Below are 7,545 nucleotides of genomic sequence, written 5' to 3'. Positions count from 1 at the left end.
AAAGCTCAAACGGAGTATGTTATATCCACTAGTCCAACATACCAAAGTACAAGTCCAATACTTCATCTAAATTTTCATAATAATAACTAAAGTACAATCCTTATGTTTGCAATTCAAATCATTCTTACAAAAGTATAATCCCCAAAATATCATGAGATTTACATTCACTTCAACCACAAGTACATCATACCATAAAGTTCATAAATCTTTCAAAATAACCATTACATTCCACAAAGAAAATCAATCACAACCCAGATAAAGGATAATTCACTGTACTCCAAATCCTTGTGCATGAGTAACTATCCTTCTCGAGCCTTGCATAGAACTAAAATGTTTTTTTTTGGGGTGAGCTAAAGCTCAATGAGGTTTCAAAAGGGAAAATCAAGTATTTATAAACCAGTGCGTAATTGCTACTTTGAAATCACGTGTAGTAGTAGTACTTTTGCTGGTAACTTTACTATGAGTACAACTCATAAATCATTTAAAATCACTAACGTACATTTGGAATGAATGACCATATACATATATTTTCATATATTTTAGTCAAACAAATAGTGGCTCGTCCGACTAGAAGAACATTACAAGGATTGCTTCGTCTCAGAGATTATTGCTCATGAGGAGTCTTACCCGAGAAATGTCAACTAGGAGAGCAATAACAGAATTAATAGTAAAGCAAACACAAAAGGATACAATACTCGGTCCACTTCCCGTCCTTATAACTCCCATCGGTAATTCCTTCGGTTGACTGGTCATCACCTTATCCCTCCAATGGTAATACTCGAGTATACCAAAATACAGTGCCCAGGGTTATCAACCTATCCGATCGAGTCCACTTCTGACTTGAATAGGTGATAACGAAGAGGGAAAGGCCTTGTTCAGCCGATGTGATAAAGTACGCATGGCCTATAGCATACGCAAATAACATATAAACAATGAAATATTGAACAGTTAAGTGATACAGCAACAGTTAGGTCGAGTGCGATAAAATATACACTTGCCTAGAAATAAGTATTTTTCATTCAAGAGAACAAAATTCATCAAGTATTTGACCACTTAAGCATGTAAGAAGCACTTATCAAGTCACATCACGTATATATATATGCAATTATACAAACAGTGGTTATAAAAGTTCGAGAAGCAATTTTTTTGTGCAAAATAGTTCAGAATCCCTCACCGTAATCCGGAGCAAAGCAAGAGCAAAAATAGGAAATTAAAAGACCTTCTCGGTGTCCTCTGGATCACCTGAGATTGATCACAATCACCTAGATGCTCGATCAAGGCGAATAAAAGAAAACCTCTTAGATACACACACTCAAGAGCCTCAAGCTCAAACAAATCGAAATAGGAAGTTTTCACTTAATCATTGGAATAATAACCAAAAGGAATTTAAAAGTCCCATTTCTGAGTTAAATCATGGCAAGGACTATCAATTTCAAAAGAAGAGTAAAATGCTTAATTTGGCACGAAAATCGAAAAAGGAGAAAAATGTGTTCGTACTAGAAAATTTTCAATAAAAGCCCAAGTACTAGATTATAAGTGAAAAATCATATTTTCTGAACTTACAAAGTCAGAGTTTCCTAACAATCACGTTTTCCATAATAAATATGGAAGTTAAAGTTCTAACTTTCAAATAGGAAATTTAGTGAAATTCCTCAAGGATTTCTCTAGTTAAAATGCTCAAGGCCAAATTTTCAAGTGTTTCGGTTTATCGAAACCGACATTCAAAATAAAGTTTCAAATTATAAGTGAGCACGTTTTCACCATAAAATAAGTTTGGAATATCCCAAGAGTCTCAAAAGAGTGACCTAAGCTCTTAACAGAGCAAGCAGGTTCAAATCGGAAAATTTCACTTTTACGCGTGAAATTTTGAAAAATCGGTCCGGAAGTTCAGAAAGTCCAAAAATGGAAAATTTTACATTGTCGGAAACTTCATGTGAAGCATAACAACTTTGTAGAAGACCGTTATCCAAAAGTCAAATCAGAAGCAAGTCAATTTTTCAAGTGAAATTTCCGTTCATAGAAGATAGGGCAAAACAGTCCCCACTTTTCCAATAACCTTGGATTTTTGTCAAAAATCATAGAATCAAAACCAACCTTTGAAATTTGATATACGTTCCATTCAAGTTTTCAAAAAAAAAAAAATAACAGGAATGGTTTGAAATTTGATATACGTTCCATTCAAGTTTTCCAATGTTCCTAGCTCAAGAAATAAAAGTTTGAAGTTCGCACAAGCTTAAGGACTGATGAGCTTTGTTTTCCAGAATTTCAATTCTGACACACTTTAGCAAAAAGGTCATATCTGGCTCTATATTTACTCAAATCAGGAATGGTTGGTGGCATTAAAAACTAGATTCACAAGGCTACATTTATACAGAAGAAATCGTTTTCAATATCCAAACCCAAGTGGTTCAAAAAATCAGCAACAAGTTACAATTTCTGGACTGTCCTCGGGTGAACAGTGGCTGTCAATCAGCAAAGTTTCAAGACTCACCACGGATCACTCGGGATGAAATAGAAAATGAGATTGGTACCATTTTAAAGCTATAAGAGTCTAGTTTCAAATGCCACAAGCAGCACTTGATTTTGATCAATGAGCAAAACGTTATAGCTACACAAATATTGCTGGTCAGAAAATTCTGGAGCTTGTTCCAGTTTTACTTCTTTACTTGTACCTCAAAATTTAACCAACCATTTGGGTTGATTTTTGGTAGACAACCACAATACACATAGCACAACATATCTACATCAATTTGGAAGCTCAATTGCCACCAGAAAATTTTCGAAATTACAGGGCAGCAGCAAACAAGAAAGTCGGGCAGCAAGTCAAAAATTTTCCAAATCAAAGGGTTTTTGGCTGAAATTTTGTACACTTAAAGCTCAACATATTAGCACTCAAATGGACTGAAATAAAAGGCCCGAAAATATGGGCAGAAAAACAGAGTAACAAGGTCAATAATTTCGGTCAGCAGTGCTCCCTTCTCTCGGTTCCCCTTTTTTCTCTTCCTCTTCTAGTTTCTACCATTATAACTCACCAAAATCACACTCACACACACATTAACATCTTAACAGCCCTCAAACAACAATGGTGGAAGTTCATAAAGCCCACATGAACCAACCAAATGTAACTAATAACAACAATAAGGAAAGTACAAGCTTCAAAGCTAGAAATGAACTAAGAAAGCAAGGATTTTGTGTGTTACCTCTTGAAGCTATGAAACCCAGCAAAATCAGAATTTTCCTTCCCAAATTTCACTACCATCAACCACCCAATCCACCCTCAAAGCCACAAAATCAGCTCCTCCACTTAGCTAGGATGAAAACCCACAAGTTGATGAGGAACTTTGATGGATTAGGTGCAAGGTTTGAGCAGAAAAATTGGAGAGCTCTTCTTCCTTTATTTTTTTTCTGGCGAGGGCCGAATTTAGAGAGAGAAAGATGAGAGAGATTGTTTCAGAATGTTTTAAGTGTGTTTTTTGGGGAGAAAAGGAAGCTTAAAGGCTAAGTTTTCAAGGTCAAACCTCGCTAGATCCGAGCAGGGTTTGCGCGACCACTTTTCGCGCTCGTTTGCTACTTTTGTGCACTAAACTTCCGAGGTAATTCCTCTAGTGCATTAATAGTATATTCTTAGTAGTCTAATATCAAATTCTTAAATCTCCAATTAAGCTGATTATTGCGCCTGTTGGGGCCATTTCGGCACGCGGGCGCACAAGGGTCGAACTTAAGGAATTCTCGCTCGAACTTTGAAATTTCAACTTATTCGACTCTAAAACTTTAAAATATATAATGCAAGTATATATAACAATCAAAATCACCATCAATAATTCAACTCGAATAAATTTGTTCATTAAAATAATAATTGTTTAAAAAACCAATTGTTTAGACTCATTTTCGAGAAATTCATGCAATTTGGGAAAACTTGAGTAAGCCACATGCAAAAATACTTTTAAATGACCAATTTAAGAATATTTTGCAATAATTAAAATACGAGTCCTCACATTCTCTCCCCCTTAAGAGAAATTCGTCCTCGAAATTCATACCTTCAACTACCTCGATCGACCCCAGAGTCAGTCGACCAATAGAGGCGTATGTTCCAGTTGACACTTGTGGTCGATTCCCTCCTTCAGTAGTTCATTCAGAAGTAGTTCCATATCCTTGTCGATTATTACTCTCTCGTGGTTGCTTTCTTGCGCAATTGCTAACCTGATGGTCTGTACTCCCACAACGCAAACACTTTCGCTCCTGCACCCAGCAGTTATTTTCGGTGTGGTTTCCTTTTCCACAGTATCCATAGATTGGTTGAAAACTCATGGCTTGACTTCCCTGCGGTGTCACCCTTGATTGAGCCCTTTTTATCTGAGTTCCTTGTGACGGAGTTCCTTTTAGTTGCTGCATCTAAGAAGAAGATGGAAGTGGTAGTCTCACCCCACTAGCTCCTTTTCCAACTTTAGGTGGTGGTACAGTGTTTCTAGATGCCTCAAGGTGACTACTACTAGTTGCATCTCTTTTCCGTACTTGAAAAACTCTCAATTTGGCTTTTGAAATCTCAACCCTTTGGGCTTTCTCAAGGGCATCACTAAACATTTCGATTTGGGCCGCTGCGAGACCATCTTGAATTTCTAGATTGAGTCCCTAAATAAACCGCCTTATTCTCTTTCGCTCTGTAATTACCAATCCCAGGCAAACCTACATAGCTTCGTGAACTCAGTTTCATATTCCACCACACTTGAAGTTCCTTGACGAAGTTTTATAAAATCATCCTCTATCTTTTCTTGGACTAGAGGTGGAAGGAATTTTCATTAAATTCTAGGACAAAATTCATCCAAGTTCACGGAGTTTGTTCCCTTTCCCACTTATTTCATATAACATTCCACCATAATCGAGCCGGTCTTTCAAGTTGGAACACAGCAAAATTTACTTCTCTCTACTCGAAATAATCTAGTGCATCAAATATATTCCTTATATTCTCCAACCAATTCTCAGCTATATCAGGGTCAGGACCCCTAGAAAATTTAGGAGAAAAAAACTTTTGAAATCGCTCTAAATCCCTATCCTCCCCTATTTCGTGGTTTCCAAGTTGGTTCAGTTGTCCAATTCCCTGGCCTTGTTGGGGTACCAATCACTCTAGTATGTCTATCATGCGAGTCAAAACTAACCCAATTTGGTTTTCTATCCCAACCCTAGGTTCAACGTTTCGGTCGGCGGTAGATTCTCTATCTCCTCCTTGATTTTGAGGTCGTCTGGGTTGACGCCCACGTTGTCGTCTCCCAGCTTCCATTCTCACAACTAATCTATACATGTATGTGTAAATGGCTCACTAAATCAAAAATTATCTATGCACACGTGTATTTAACAATTTTCAAAATGAGCAAGAAAACATCCACAGATAACATTTTCACAAATGACACATTCACAGTTAACATAGAATTTAAACTAGTCTCAATTAAGTTGCATGCCATTACAAAATTAGAGCTAATCAAGTCATAATAAAAGTTGAAATCAAAGGTCATTCATCCAAAGTTTAAAAATCTTTAACAAGCCAGCCAATAACTAAAGTACATTCATCTCCAAGAATAACCAACCTTGGGATTTCTAGTTAAAGCCTCAAATCCCATGTTCAAACTCAGAGAATATGTACAACTGGCTCACTTAAGCGTCAAGTGGAAACCAAGTCAATTCGTACAAGGACTGGCCATCTCCAGATGCAAATCAACTCAATCCCCACTATTCCTCAAAGAAAATTTCACAAGAGGTCTCACTCAAGCAATCGATCCAAGATTCACATTCAGTTTTATACATATAATTACGAAGATTACAAGTCTAGAGGATACCTCGAATCTTACGATTTACCCAGTCAAATTCGATTATATAGATATCAACTAGTACCAATGTTCAAGAAACTCAACTATCACTTTTCAAATCAATCTCACACAATTCTCTTCAGTTTCCTATAATATAAGAAACCCTAGTGTGCAAACCCACTTAAAAACAAGCACTTAAATATTACTCAATCAATCATCAAGTATTAAGATCACATCCCACTTACTAGACAATCAAACTCCACAGTCCGGCATCCTATACTTAAAGTCTAGGATACACTACAAAGATTAGAGTCTAAGCTCTTATACCTCCAGTGACAGCCTCACCTCCCCCTAAGGCGAATCAAAGGGTTCGACGGGCCGCCTGCCCACCTCTCGTTGGGACTCACTACAAAACTCAAGCATGAGTATAATCGATGGTTCTTAAAAGCTCAAACGGAGTATATTATATCCACTAGTCCAACATACCAAGGTACAAGTCCAATACTTCATCTAAATTTTCATAATAATAACTTAAGTACAATTCTTATGTTTGCAATTCAAATCATTCTTACAAAAGTATAATCTGCAAAATATCATGAGATTTACATTCACTTCAACCACAAGTACATCATACCATAAAGTTCACAAATCTTTCAAAATAACCATTACATTCCACAAAGAAAATCAATCACAACCCAGATAAAGGATAATCCACGGTACTCCAAATCCTTGTGCTTGAGTAACTATCCTTCTTGAGCCCTGTATAGAACTAAAATATTTTTGGGGGTGAGCTAAAGCTCAATGAGGTTTCGAAAGGGAAAATCAAGTATTTATAAATCAGTGCGTAATTGCTACTTTGAAATCACGTGTAGTAGTAGTACTTTTGCTGGTAACTTTACTATGAGTACAACTCATAAATCATTTAACATCACTAACGTACATTTGGAATGAATGACCATATACATATATTTTCATGAATTTTAGTCAAACAAATAGTGACTCGTCCGACTAGAAGAACATTGCAAGGATTGCTTCGTCTAAGAGATCATTGATCATAAGGAGTCTTACCCGGGAAATGTCAACTAGGAGAGCAGTAATAGTATTAATAGTAAAGCAAACACAAAAGGATACAGTATTCGGTCCACTTCCCGTCCTTATAAGTCCTATGGGTAACTCCTTCGGTTGACTGGCCATTACCTTATCCCTCCAACGGTAATACTCGAGTATACCAAAATACAGTGCCCAGGGTTATCAACCTATCCGACCGAGTCCGCTTCTGGCTCGAATAGGTGATAACGAAGGGGGAAAAGCCTTGTTCAGCCGATGTGATAAAGTACACATGGCCTACAGCATACGCAAATAACATATAAACAATGAAATATTGAACAGTTAAGTGATACAACAACAGTTAGGTCGAGTGCGATAAAGTACACACTCGCCTAGAAATAAGTATTTTTCATTCAAATGAACAAGATTCATCAAGTATTTGACCACTTAGGCATGTAAGAAGCACTTATCAAGTCACATCACGTATATATATATATATATGCAATTATAAAAACAGTGGTTATAAAAGTTCGAGAAGCAATTTTTTTGTGCAAAATAGTTCGGAATCCCTCACCGTAATCCGGAGCAAAGCAAGAGCAAAAGCAGGAAATTAAAAGACCTTCTCGGTGTCCTCTGGATCACCTGAGATTAATCACAATCACGAATTACCTAGATGCTCGATCAAGGCGAATAAAAGAAA

The sequence above is a fragment of the Coffea arabica genome, chromosome 1c, assembly GCF_036785885.1.
Source record: "Coffea arabica cultivar ET-39 chromosome 1c, Coffea Arabica ET-39 HiFi, whole genome shotgun sequence".
In the NCBI taxonomy this organism is placed as follows: domain Eukaryota; kingdom Viridiplantae; phylum Streptophyta; class Magnoliopsida; order Gentianales; family Rubiaceae; genus Coffea; species Coffea arabica.
Note: the sequence above shows the minus strand (reverse complement) of the source record.